General features: G+C 39.7%; 1 long non-coding RNA gene across 1 annotated transcript; it reads right to left on the bottom strand.

Annotated features, from left to right (window-relative positions):
- Window positions 1–7,358: 7,358 nt before the first annotated feature.
- LOC307041571 lies at window positions 7,359–8,929 on the bottom strand. The gene is made up of 3 exons (XR_013808795.1): window positions 8,808–8,929; window positions 8,281–8,367; window positions 7,359–8,190 (listed from the first exon to the last, which is right to left on the bottom strand). It is a non-coding gene; the product is annotated as an uncharacterized lncRNA (long non-coding RNA).
- Window positions 8,930–14,581: the final 5,652 nt, after the last annotated feature.

Genomic DNA, 14,581 nt, shown 5'->3' on the forward strand with positions numbered 1-14,581 from the left:
ACTCTATGTGAAGGAGATGGGTGACATGTTAGGGTTAGGGTTTAACCCTAGGGTTTTCGGACCCCCCCAGACCCCCCCAATAAAGCAAAACTGCACGTTTCAGAGTGCCCTTTTATTGTGGCCAGCCTAAGGCACACCTGTGCAATAATCATGCTGTCTAATCAGCATCTTGATATGCCACACCTGTGAGGTGGGATGGATTATCTCGGCAAAGGAGAAGTGCTCACTATCACAGATTTTTTCAGATTTGTGAACAATATTTGAGAGAAATGGTTATTTTGTGTAAATAGAAAATGTTTTAGATCTTTGAGTTCATCTCATGAAAAAGGGGAGCAAAAACAAAAGTGTTGCATTTATATTTTTGTTCAGTGTATGTTACAAAGAAGATTTACAGCTGAGACGTACCCAGTAATATGCTTTCAACTTGTGCTGATCGGCATCAAACCCTCCAGTTTCAGTCAACCATTACATGGGTTATTTTTTTGTGTATTTCCACTTGTTCAGTCAATCTTTGCTGTCATTTGTCCAAAAACGCCTAAAAATTTCCCCCAAAAAACCCAGATGTTCCAGTTTCAAACAAGCCAGTGACCTTTCTGCTCAATGCTGCAGAGCCACTGCAGTGAAAATGTGTCTGAAGTCCAGGTGACGTGAGCCTGGTAATTGTGAACCTCTCTCCCCCTTCTCTCTGCTGCCGGATGTGAGGGGAACCAGCGAGCGTGTGCTGAGGTTGTGAGAAGCCCTACCATTCCCTCTAATAAGCCCCTGTGGGACCTGCACGAACACTGCTGCAAGTACACGCAAGCAGTCTGCAAAGTGAGAGCGCTAGCTACTTTAAGGGGGGTGGTGGGCGCTTAACAAGGCAAGTGTGAACATTCACGTTTATGGAATATGACCTAATATCGCACTCCGCTCTCTGACAGCCTGGTTATTGCTAGACACAGCGGGATTACTATAAAAATGTCAGGGTGAATTATGGTTTGTCGCTCAGTACAGCACAAAACGCTTCCTTGGCCTGTTGAGATTTTGTGACGATGTGTGTGATGTTAAGGTATCGGTAAAGATGCTGGTGTTGTACACAACTTCAGCTGCTGGAAATTATACGGGTACTTTATTCAATTACCAGGGAGCTTGACAGAGCTGCCCACAAATGACCATCAATGTCTGACTCTGCCTTGTTTACCCTGGTCTGAAAATGGTACATAATACATTTGAGAGTAACTTATTCATTAAAAGATTGCTTAGCTCAAATGAGTTTTCCTTGAAGTAGGCTATTATTAATGTGTAATCAATGCTTAGCCTATGTAGAGGAAACAAAAAGGTGATGGGATCATGCTCATCCCACCAACATAGTATACATTGATTACCGACCAAGAAAAACTGTAAAATAAATCTACCTAAAACATAGAAATGTTTTACCGTGTTATTTATCAAACTGTATTAGTTTAATAAAAGAACAGATTCATTTGTATGTTAGATAATAAAGTAACAGTAATTTGCATGTTGTGTAAAATTAAAAAGAGAGCACATGAGGAAATGTGGGCAGAATCAATGCTTGTGTTCTTTATAATGGCCGACAGAGTGCCCTTTAAATGATGAGCGATGGCAACTATTTTATTAATCTATTTTATGGTATCTTATAAAACAGCTTGGACTGCAATTGAGTGCTTTTGACTGTGATTCCCAAAACATAACATAGATTGTAGTGTCACTATTTAGTAGTAACTGCTTTTAGTAGTGAACAGAGCAGAAACAGAAGACAGTTATATAATGTTATTAGGTATAATATGAATTAGATAAAAGTCAGCTAGCTATAGTAACTTATTATATATATATTAAAAGTTTTAAAATTATACCTATACTGTCTGTGATGTGTGATTGCACCATCGGGAATGCTTGGAATTTCGCTGTACTCTGTGTAGTGACCATAAAAATAATCTAATCTAAAGTAACTGTTATGTACGACAAAAAGTATACTTCTCTGGTCTGAGGGGAGAAGAAAGCAAAGACATTATTTAGAGATTTACTGAGGTGCAATTTCGTTTTTCAGATTTATGTTGTGCAAGTGCCTTCCAACTTGATTTCTTCAACATGAGATTTCAAATTCACCCTGTCTGTTGACACACAAACCACTACAGCAGCTTGTTGTGGTCTCAAACCAAAGCACTCGATGAAGGCGAGCAGAATGTCAGCGGGTGCTGAAGATGGTGGTATGGGGGCCATCAGTGTAATACATTTTCTAGGAACTTTGGCCCCAGAGCTGCAGAGCCTCTTCCTTTCATTTTCTATCAGGTCCAAGGATCTCCCCCCTTGCAGCTTGTGGTTCTGCTGCGGGGGTCTCCAGCCTTATCTGTAGCCGAGTCTTATCTCTAGCTTGTCCCTGCAACCTGACTGTGGGAAGATTAGCTCTGAACCTCTTGTCAGCCCCTGATTTTTCCTTCAGTGAAGACAGAAAGGAGCCTAACATAAGCCAAGATTAAGCTGTTGCTGTGGGTTTGCTAACCACGTTTTTCTTGCAGTCCTTTAGAGCCGTGGTGGCCAGGGGTAAAGGTCAAACCTGTTTAGTTTAAGCCTTCACTTTTACAAGTAATTACACAGGAAAGACTGGAAATAAATTTAACTTGGGAGCAAATGTAATTCCTTATAGACCCCCCTATGGATTTCACTTGGAATTCCTTTCTCTTCAGCTGAAGCTTGGACCATCCCTAATGTATTTTTCATAAAGATTCCTAATGTCAGACTCTAATGAAAGTACAATACAGGGGAATGTGTTATGTTTAAAGCTTGAGGGTTACCACCAGTCGTACAGTAGATCTGGGTCAGTTGCTGTCTCTAGCTTTTACAAGGAGAGGGCTAAAAGCAGAAAGTGGGAGGCCCTGATGATTGGACCTTCTGGGAGAGATCACAAGCTCAGCCAATTAGCTGCAGACAGTCTGGCGTGAACTTTGACCCTGTCTTTTATATTTGTATTCAACAGGGATCTGAATTTGTTCATTAGGTATATTCTCTATTGTCTGGAGTTTACTATTACACAAGCATCAGAGGAAGAGCTTGTCTACAATTGGTCCAATTAATATATTGAATTTATCTTCAGCATTTTGACATGTATAAGAGAGAGAGAGAGAAGATGTGAAATAGGATGATATGAATATGAATTATCTTAGAAAGATATAAGTCCTGAAACTCTCTGACCTTTTGTAAACTTGTTGCCCTATGTGCGCCAACAATATTTGGGATTTTGTCATGTTGTGGTTTGTACAATTTTAAGCCTATAAAGGATATGTGATTTTCTATTAGGGAATAGTTTGCTAAGTCTTCACCAAAACTTTCACTTCAAAGGTTAACGGCCAGCCCTCATTTAAGATTAAACCCTGACAGAATTCAGCTGCTGCTGTTCATCAGCTCCCTTTTAATGGTAGTCTTTTTTTTGGAGGGATATTGTTGTGCATGTGTGTCAATTAAAAATCCTGAAAACCCAAAGCTGTCTGCCTCTTCTTTCACCAAGAAAAGAAAAATCAAAGTGCTACCCATCATAAACAACTGCTGGTGTTTAGTAAGTAAACATACTGAGGAGAAATCCAGTGCATTAAGCCTCCGCTTTCATTTTTAATTATCTCCATCCACCAAAATGTAGTTTCAGAATCTCTCAGTTGATTGGGTTGTGTTGTCTCTATGAAAAAAAGCATGTAGCACAAAAAGAGCACATTATGTAACGTGTAAGACTTCCTTTTTCTCTTGTATTTCCCTCTAAGACATAGTGCAATATGTTTTTGAAGGTTTAGCAAAATCCTGATCAATATGTATATGCTCTGAGTTGTGGCATTATGTTATCATACAAAGACAAATGACATGGAAGTGTTATCATCAGATATTCTTTCCGTTAGCTGGTCTATAATGATAAGAGCTGTCTCCTCTCCACAGCTAATCTTTATCACATATAGCTCCACTGTTTTTGAGTTTGCATTTTACATCTCAGATATGCAGCTTACGTGTTTGCGCAGCACATGTGTGGCTCTGCGTTTGCGTGTGAATGTACCGAGCGCATAAGGATGAACCTGTCATCACTATTTAAATTAGGTCTCTCATGCATCATTTCGAAATGCTTGACCATCTGCGGGCGTTCTCTCCACCCTCAGAGGGACTTGGATGGCATGGCAGTGGCTAACAGTGAGCCCTCTGTGTTTGCACAGGAACACAGTGTGAAATCTGTCATGGCCTCTGTTTATACTTCTGTGCTGCTTCGTGTCTCACCCTGCTGACGCGCGTGGGTCGCAGTCTGGAGAGGGCCTGATCCTCTGGCATGGAGGAGGTTTATTTTAAAGTGTGTAATGGTGTGCAAGCTTAGCCAGGTACCTCTCGGGAAATAAATGTTAACCGTGAGGAACTTCCTGGTTAAATAAAGGCTAAAAATCCACATTTTATTTACACAAACATGAAAATACAGAGGTTGGCTAACATAAGCTTCTTCTATAGTTCCTGAATCCCAACATAGATAATTTCCGAGCTAATTTAGTCATAGATTAAATGGAAAAAAAGTAATTCATCATTTAATATTAACTAGAAATTAGGAATGTTTTGAAAATGTATTTTTCACTATGCATTTGTATTTAGATGTACATTTGGTATACTGTTATTATTTTTCATGAGGCTTATTATCATGTTTTAATTTCAAGTATTGAAATCTGAACAGCTTATCCTGGTATTATATGTATTTTTCCCTATATTTTGCGTTACTGTTATTACTCTACAGTCCTCTGCAAATAGTTTTAGTATTGCATGTTCAAACTTTTACATCCTTCAATGGAAAGCTTGAAAATGTTTGTGTATCAAAGTCAAGCTAAGAAAAATACAAATAATTAAGAAGTAAATCAAACTTTTATCCCGTGTTCCCATTTAAGGTCACCAAACATTGAAGGCAGCTCTACACAAGTGGTTAAATCTGAGAGACAAGAGACAACTTTGGGATGATTGACACGCAACAGCTGGGGAGGAGGATAACACAAACCTGGAATACAGAGTGACATGCACACAGGTGTCAGTCACAACAGCTAATTAATACAAAGCCCTCAGTGTTAATGAGAAACGATGGGCTGCACCTCTCATTTCTGTCAGTTTACCTTTGACAAACTTATCAGCGAGAAAGACTCAGTGATCTCAAGGAAGTTTGTAGAAAGGAGAATTAATAGATTCAGAAAATACCTGTATACACATCCATCTTATACACATGAAGATTGACGTTGGAATAGTGTATAACGACATTTCGTGGCTACAAACCTCAAATTTGCAACATGAATTTAAATGTATATGCATGTTTAAAGCTTGGACAACGCAACCAAAGAACATACTGAAAGCTCCCAGGGGAATCATTGTATTGACTCGAAAGCTATTCTGCAATGCAGGAGGCCTTCGATATAAGAGAATAGCAAAACAAAAAGTTGTATTTTAAATGTTAGCACTGCCTTTCTGAATGTATGTATGGAGGGGGTCTTTTCAGGAAATGCTTGATCTATAGAAAAAGCTACACATATGATTAGTAGCGTGCAGGGTTGGGAAGGCTTTTTGAAATGTAAGAAGCTACAGATCACTAGTTACCCAGTTAAAATGTATGTGACAATTCTATTTTTCCCAAACAATTATTTTACTAGAGACTTAGACTTAGACATACTTTATTGTCATTTCAACAAGGCAAGGCAAGGCAAGTTTATTTATATAGCACTTTTCTGTACGCGACAATTCAAAGTGCTTACGGTTAAACAAGACACAGAGTGTACTATTAAAACGAAATTTCGTTGTACTGGCTTACAGGAACAGGACAATAAATACTATTGAAACCAAAATAAGATTTAAAAATATGAACTGAAACTAGGAAGTGTAAACCTGTATACTCAACACTCATTACAGTCAAACTGGATTTAAGAGTTGAACAACAGAGAGATCACATTCTACAGTTTAGCTTTTTTACCAAAAATAATATATTGGGATTTATCCACTTAATAATAGTAGATAATAATAATAATTAAGTATTTTTTTACTTTGTAATGACATTTCATGTGACTAGTTTATCCCCAATGCTGGTTGTGTAACAGACACTGTTCTACCGGGCCAGACGGGCGGTTAACCAGAATTGAGAAGACGTTGAGAGAGTCCAGTCCCCCACAAGGATATATCTTAAGCATTGTTTTGTCATTTTCGCTTCTCTCCTCTGTAGAAAAATATGTGACAGCAGCCAGGAACTATGGATGACTTTACACATAGAGCAGGGATTGAAGCATAAGCATTAAGCATTCACGTTAAGATGTGTTCGTTTCCACCTACGTATATGTTTAATATTAACAATCCTTTTAGCTTTGATTTGGTCTCCACCAACTTGTGAGGAACATTTCTGACTTTTTAGTTGCTACTATTCTGGTCAAAGGATTGAGGTATCAATACATATCAATATTGAGTGAAAAGGACCTCTTTAACATTCACAGTTATCCATCGTAAATTTAAAAACATTTACTGTAGCAGTTTCAAAGCCGGGGTCTTAAACCAGGAATTCACAACTCATGTACTGTAGGGCTACGGAGGGATAGCAGGCTCATGAAGTGGCATGTAACTTAACTTAACTTGAATTTCAATAACAACTTTTGAGTATAAAACATATTTTTATTCACATAGTAGTTTAGATTTACATTGAGGAGTTGTGACTGCTAGTTATCGCGTTCTTGGTTAGATTAAATGTTTCAAAATACAGCTGTTTCAATACCGTATATATATGATTCAAAGACACAATAATATAGTTGACTACTTAATGCATATAACATATAACTGTTATTCAAAATATAATAAGACTTTAGCCTAAAAAAGTGCTCTTGCAAATAATAACTTCAGTAGTGCATTAGGTTGTAAGTCACAGCTTGCTGGTTGTTTTAGTGCTTTTCTTTATAAAAGATTTTAAAAAAGATGAGCTATCAAAGCCTACTTGTTTAATCTAAGCAAATTATTTAAACAGCATTTGTATAGTAATGACTCAGTCTCAAGCATTTTGATCCATATAAGAGGTTTCCACTGAGGTCTATATTAAGACTTCTGCACTGGACCTCAAGTGTAACAACATCAATAACCATTGAAGGTTCCTGACTGGGTTGCAAAGGGGTGGAACATTTCCAGTACATTTCCGGAAAGTTTCCATGGGAAGTTAAGCTGGGGAATTTTGGAAATATTTGATGCAAAATTAAACAAAAAACATGACATTTCAACATATTTTCTTTATTTTTTTTTTATAAGTAGAAGTTTTACAAGTTTTAATTATTTTATTGAACAATTACTTTTTTCATTGAAGAACGAAAACAGGAATGTTGACTCAACCCCCCCAACCCCACTCATTAAAAAATAAACAAAAATGCACCCCCCATCCAAAGATCCCCACAAAGTCCCATTCAAAATGTTAAATGAAAAGAGCCCTTCTCCCTCCAAAAAGTCCCATTAAACATGCAAATCTTCCTTCAAGCAATCCTCTGCATTTTTGCTAAACCCTTTCAGTCAATGGGCTCTTCCTGGGCCTCATCAATATCACACTCTGAGTCTTCCTCTTCAGTGTCACTGTCCAGCCTTGTTGAGGATGGCTCTGTGTCAGGCTCAGAGAGCCTTAGGTTTGCCCGAATGCCAACCAGTTTTTCCACTCTCACATTTTTGAGCCTGTTGCGAACCTTTGTGTGGTCTCAATAGCCATGCAGTTAGCAGTGTGCTATGGCATGGATATTCAAGTGTACTTGAATGGCATCTGTTTGTTTTAGTCAAGATTATGCTAAAATATACTTTCCCCAACTATATTTAAGTTCCCTATGAAGGGCCAACCTTCAATTTTTAAAATTCCCAGTTTATTCCCATAAATTCCCGTTTATTCCCGTTAATTCCCGTTAATTCCCTCGGAAAGTTTCCATCTTTGAAAATACCCGGAAATTTGCAACCCTACTCCAAACCCAAGGTCATCATAGTCAGCTGTAGTTGTGTTTGTAGTCATTCCAGAACCCTCGTCGCTGAATGTGTTTCTCTCTCTGGCCTGTTTCTTCTTGAGAAGTTCTCCGAGCAGTTTCTTGTAGCAGGAATATAACTTGTTCTTTGAATGCAGTTGAGTTTGGTCAATCTGGCACACGTCTGCTATCATGGAGCTGTTGAAGGGAATCTGATCTGTGTCTTCTTTTGAATACACTGAAAGAGGAAAACAGAAATTGCATGATTGCTAAATCTTGTGTTGTGACATAAATTGCATTTGACTCAATGTAGTTGTCCATAACTTACAGGCGAGGCCCAGGGAGAGGTTGAGAGTGGCTTGTAGGATACACAGCACGGCTAAAGTTAGGATACCAATTCTGAGAAGTCTCCTTTCTGTTGGCGTCGAACCAACACACACACACACCCACACCCACACCCACACCCACCCACCCACACACACACACACACACACACACACACACACACACACACACACACACACACACACACACACACACACACACACACACACACACACACACACACACTTTAGTCACTCTGTAATTCGAGAGCATTACATTTTTATACAACTCTCTTTAAATATTGATCACCAAATATTGACCACCACCATCATGATTTAAGCGACACATCTGATTATTGTTTGCTGAGGTTTCGCCATTTTTATATAAAGTTCATCAAAACGGTAGGGTAGTTAGTGATCTTTTTTTTTAGAGAAAACACAATAAACAATCATTAGGCCCTATTAAACAATGCTGATTCGAAATGAATCTCTTATCCAATGATAAATGATTCTTAATTGACTGTGCTCCTACCTGCCGGCTCATAGGCACTGCTGTCTTTTTCAGTCCCCTGAAGATCATGCTGTATGGTATTGCATTCAGAAAGCTCCAACTCCTGCGCCATGGTCAACCACTGAGTGAAGCTTTGGGACTTCAAATCACCGCTCCTCTGACAGTGCCAAGGGATTATATACCGTCCGATATGTGATTACTCAGTAATGTGGTTTTCTCCCTTATTTAGAAAAAAGGAAGTTAGAAGTTTTTTTTAGAAAATATAGCCAAGAGTTAGGTCTCATAATGAGTCACCAGCTTAAAATAAGAGACGAATTACTGTACCCACATTTAATCACTCATCTTTCACTGTGTACCGAAACTAATTAGAGGTTTGGTTTACGGCATTTTTATAGAAATCATTCAAAGCCAGTGTGCACTTCCAAATTGTAAAAAACTGAAAAGGGAACCAATTTATAAAAGGTCTTAATCTAGGTCAGTGAAATCTTATAATTTAAAAAAGCCTATTGAAAGTTGATGCTGTATGTTTGTATTAGTTGTATTGACAGTAGAGTGCATTCTGTCTTTGTATTCATTTGATCATATTGCCACTGACACTGAGGAGAAGAAGCGCTCTGTGAACCAGCAGACCTGACATGCTTGCTCCATTGCTTGCTTAAAATATGGATTAATGGTGATTGCATTCATTAACTTGAACGTGTAAAAATAGAGCCCAGCTTTGACTTTATATTCCTAAAGTGTTGATTGCTAATATAAAAACAACAGGTGTTAGATTCGAATGTATAATTGGTGGGTTATATTTAGTGTGGCGTACTTTATGAGAACGCACTTGTTTCACACTAACGTTATGACAATAAATAATGGAGTGTTTTTATTTTTGTTTAAGCCTTTAAATTAATAGCCGCAGCTGGCTGAGGAACATTTAGTGACAGGTATCAAGTTACGCATGGAGGGTGTGATAGAAGGAGAATGCATAAGTTTGTAAAACGGCTGTCGACCTTACAGTTGAGATGAAATCACGATTGTGTGAATTAAATGTGCGATAAGGCTCCAACATATGCTGGTCCCTGTTCAGCTTTCATTTATGTATGAACTCTGATCTACCCAATTTAATGTTTTCCCTTGAGGTGAAATCCAAGCGAAGAAGATGTTAATACCTGTCGCCTGAGAAGACAGCGTAATCACCTTTTATATCAAATTAAAGCTTCAAAGGGGCAAATGATATAAATACTATATATATACTTTATAGCACTCTCAAATCCTAGCAACCACCGGGTACATGATAGAGTTGTGGAGATGGGTGATATTAATGGGTGTGTTCGGCTGGAGATGAGCTGCTTCATGACACCAAAGTGGATTATAGGGAGCAACAGTGCATTCTAGTGGCGTCGAGAAAATCCCACAGGAAAAATGTGGTTAATTTTCTCAGATTTATATATTTTTATGGGACTTTTATGACAAGTTTGAATGTTGAAACATTTTGTTTTAACTGATTAAATACTGCAAACGATCTAGGTGTGTAGCATGACCTGAGGCCTTTTTATTTAGATGTAAGGTGTTTAGATAATGCTTGTTTAAGGGTGCCTATTGCCTTTTTGCTGTGGGAACCATTATGAGATCAGCCCCAGATTATTAACACCAGTTCTAATGATGCTTCACCAATGCTGCTAAGGTTCAACATGAGCCAAATTGACAAAACCAATGGGTCGTTCCGGTGGTACGCTACAAGTGAAGTTCATGAAAAGAGACGACAGAAGAGATGAGATGTGGGGCTGTGTGGTTTACGTATATCCTATATGGTATGTATACAGTGTTTAATAGCTGAGTCCATCCATGCAGAAAAAAACAATCCCAAACTCTGAGGCAGAGGGCCGCACAAGCACACACACACACACACGCACACACACACACACACACACACACACACACACACACACACACACACACACACACACACACACACACACACACACACACACACACACACACACACACACACACACACACACACACACACACACACACACACAAAACACTTGCACACATGGTTGCTGCCCACACTCAGCCATTCATGCCCAGAGCCCCTCTCACACTATTCCATATCATGCACCCGTGCACACACATTCACAATCAATTACATGCATTCAGATGCACTCGTGCAGGAGGGCACACACACAAACACCCAGCTGCATGCATACAGGTATTTCATGTGTGAGCGTGTGTGTATCGGCATGTGAGTGTTCGGCTTTTGAAAACTATACATAAATCATCGAAGCAATGGCAGCAGTCAATGGTGTGTGTGTGTGTGTGTGTGTGTGTGTGTGTGTGTGTGTGTGTGTGTGTGTGTGTGTGTGTGTGTGTGTGTGTGTGTGTGTGTGTGTGTGTGTGTGTGTGTGTGTGTGTGTGTGTGTGTGTGTGTGTGTGTGTGTGTGTGTGTGTGTGTGTGTGTGTGTGTGTGTGTGTGCGTTTGCACGTGTGGATGGGTCCACTAGTGCCTCCAATGATGCCAAACAGGCCATGGTGCCACTATTCTGGCAGTGACACCATGATGATCTCTATTCTTCAGTAAATATTTTTTGCAAAGCTAGGCCAAAATAACTATTAAATGGATTTCCACAAAATGTGTACAAGCAATTGTGCGCCAAACAGGACGAAGTTTACCGTCTGGGTGTTACATTAAGATTCACGAAGACCACCATTAGCTTTTTTTGCATTACATCAACCAACAGTGTTCTGCGTACAGAGGCTTCAGACATGTGTGGCGGTTTTTTTCTTGTACAGGATGACCAAATAAGCCCATTATCCTTGTGAGGAAATGCTCCAGATGTGGCGTGTTGTTTCTCATTAGTGACATGCAGCTCACTCTTTTCCCTATTAAAAGAAATACTCTATCTTGGCCTTGTGTAGGACAGCTGGAGATGAGTACTCAGTTAAGTGGAAGAATAGAAATCAAAGCACTTGCCATCTTTTAGTGACGATTTGTCTAATTCTGGTATGTCCAAGGGAGGGGGGGGTTGGGTGGGTGAGAGATGAGCAGGGAGTTGGGGAATTAGGAGATGGTGTGTTTGTGGTGGGGGATGAGAAGAGAGACAGAGATAAAGTATGTGTTTGGACCAGCTGCACAGCAAATCTGTTTATTCTGCACAATTTGGCATCAAACACAACAGACTGCTGAGTGCCTGCTACTGCTTGTGGTGCCCCATTAAAAGGGAATTTATGGCTGCCTTTAGAGCAAGCCCGGATTACACATTTTCCTTCCTCCTCCCTCTTTCTTTCTCTTTCATTTGCTCTTCTTCTTTTTGCCGGCTGTGGTGATGGTAGTGGTGTGTGTTTTTTTACTTCTATTTCTAGCGGCAGCTGTCAGACAAGTCGTCAAAACAGCTCGTTACAGACCCAAACGGGCACGTATGGTTGGCATGCCCACCTTTACCTGTCAGCCATCTCTGCCATCTCCACTGTCACTCCACTGAGTGGTGCTCAGACATCAGATTGAAAAGAGCCTGCCCTGGTGGCATCCCATGGACTCAGTATACACAATAGTATACATGTAATATTGTATAACCCCCTCGGAGGCATTTTGTTGAGAGCTGTGTCATCGGAACAGGAAGACATGTCATCTATGTTGTGTGGGTATTTAGAGGACAGTTTAATGACACATCTTTGTCTCATTTCTTCCAAGATGACTGAAATAATCAAGTCCCTGCTTACGCTTTATAACATCATGAAGCTAACAGCTTTTACCCATTTAGTTTGCATTAATTTGTAGCCAGACTTTGAACTCGTGCTGTAAAGAGAGCGTGAACTCGGGCCCACATCTCTCTCCATAAATCTCCTCGGCCAATGATAAATTCATATTTAATGACCATGGCCATCGTCTGGGAACGAGGAGCATTCTTTCATTATTGCCTCTTTCCCCTGCTGCTTGGTCGAGATAATTGATTTCTCTGTGGTAACAAGGTATCGACCATGCATGGTAGCCGGCTAAGACGGCAGTTCGATTCAAAGGAGGGGTGGAAAGGGGAGAAATAATATAGAGGGGAAGAAGAGATGAGAGCAGGAGCATTGAAAGCCAACTAGCCGTGCAATTATTTGCAGTTAAAAAAAAAACTCCCTGGCTTTAGGTGGGTGTAGATTGGACAATGACTCTTGTCTTGTTTTAAGGGCTATTATAGGCCTAGCGCAAAACGCACAGGATATTTCAGTGTTGTATGTTTTAGTCACCAAATGGAAAGCATATTGATCACACAATCTGACAAATAATTCACTGAAAACAGTGTCAGAAACAAATCTGGAGGAGCACTTTTCAAGCACATGCTTAGCCTGCTAAAGAAGCAGTATATTGGTCCTCATGTTCATACATTTGAACTATTACACTTTGCTATATTCATTTTATGTACTGCCTCTTCTCGCTGCACATTTGGATGTGATTTCAAAAGCAAATCTGCATGATCTCTAACCTGATAATAGTGAAAAGGTTTAACAACGGCACAGTAGGAACATAGACATGACCCCAGCAAGTAACAGAATATGTAAAACACTGTGTTTCATGGAGCAAAATACATATACAGGAAAAGTTATATGCAAGACATGAGAGAAACATTGGTCTACCGGTTAACATGGCTTTTTTTCCCCTAACAAACGTATTGATTAGACGGGTGGATTTGGACTGGCAGTTATTGAGTTGACATCTTTGAGGTGCCGACATTATTGACCTGGAGCAGGCGGAGCTGCAGACGCCCACTACATGCTACACAGCGAGGGCTTGACACATACTGTATTTTCAATCAGTCAATAACTACGCTAAACCTTATGAATTGAATAATGTACAGATTGTATTTGGCTTGCAGAGATGGCAATACTTCTGTTTCTGGTTCTTTTTGGCGTCACTCTATAAATAGAGGAATTAAATAGTGCTGCTGCTGTTGTTGTGTGTTTACCAGCTTACATTTTAATTTATTTAAGAGCTCTTAATAGGACTAGTTACTCATTTGGCCCTCGTTGGTCCCACAGCAGAGTGGAGCTCTATCACTGCACACAGGGGCATGCTGGGATATGGAGCTGCAGAGACACACTGTACACAGCCAGCTGTTTGATGTCTACAACCGCCGAGCGTATGCTGCACCGTACAGCATAAATAAACACACAATCCCCCGATGAGAGGACAGATCGACACACAGGAGACCTTATTTCAGGCTAATGAACTATTAATGCTGATTTGAAATTCAAAAACAAATTCCGAGGGTCTTCTCTGCAGGCGTTCATAGCTCTTTGTGTGTGTGAGAGAGAGAGATAACAAACTCATTTGGATGAACTCTGCACACCATATTTTCATTTCTCCCCCAAACAGCTGGGCTCAGATCTCAAAGGGACTTGTGTGTTGTTGAAGCACTGTATTGAATGAGGCCATACAAAATGTATGTCAATGGGTTCAGCCTGGTTTAGCACTCTCAACAGTAAGTGTTAATGGAATAACTATAAGATGTATAAATGATCCCTGCTTTAATTCATAATAATGTTGGCCCTCATCGCCTGCCCACTCAGCCCAATAGATTATGGAAATGGCTGTAATGACTATTGGAACAATGAGCCAAATTGAATTATCATTCAGCGCCACATCGGCTTTGGAATTACTGAAGCTGCTCTTTTGTTTCTTCAGATGATTTTAAATTTTAAAAAAACATTACATTTCCACCAGGAAAATGAGTGTTAACATATAGGTTTAAGGCTGCACGCATTAGGCATTAACAGCATAGGCCTACTCACTTGTGTTAACCTGATATTGTGTAATGAGGGTC

The sequence above is a fragment of the Notothenia rossii genome, assembly GCF_949606895.1.
Source record: "Notothenia rossii genome assembly, chromosome: 5".
In the NCBI taxonomy this organism is placed as follows: domain Eukaryota; kingdom Metazoa; phylum Chordata; class Actinopteri; order Perciformes; family Nototheniidae; genus Notothenia; species Notothenia rossii.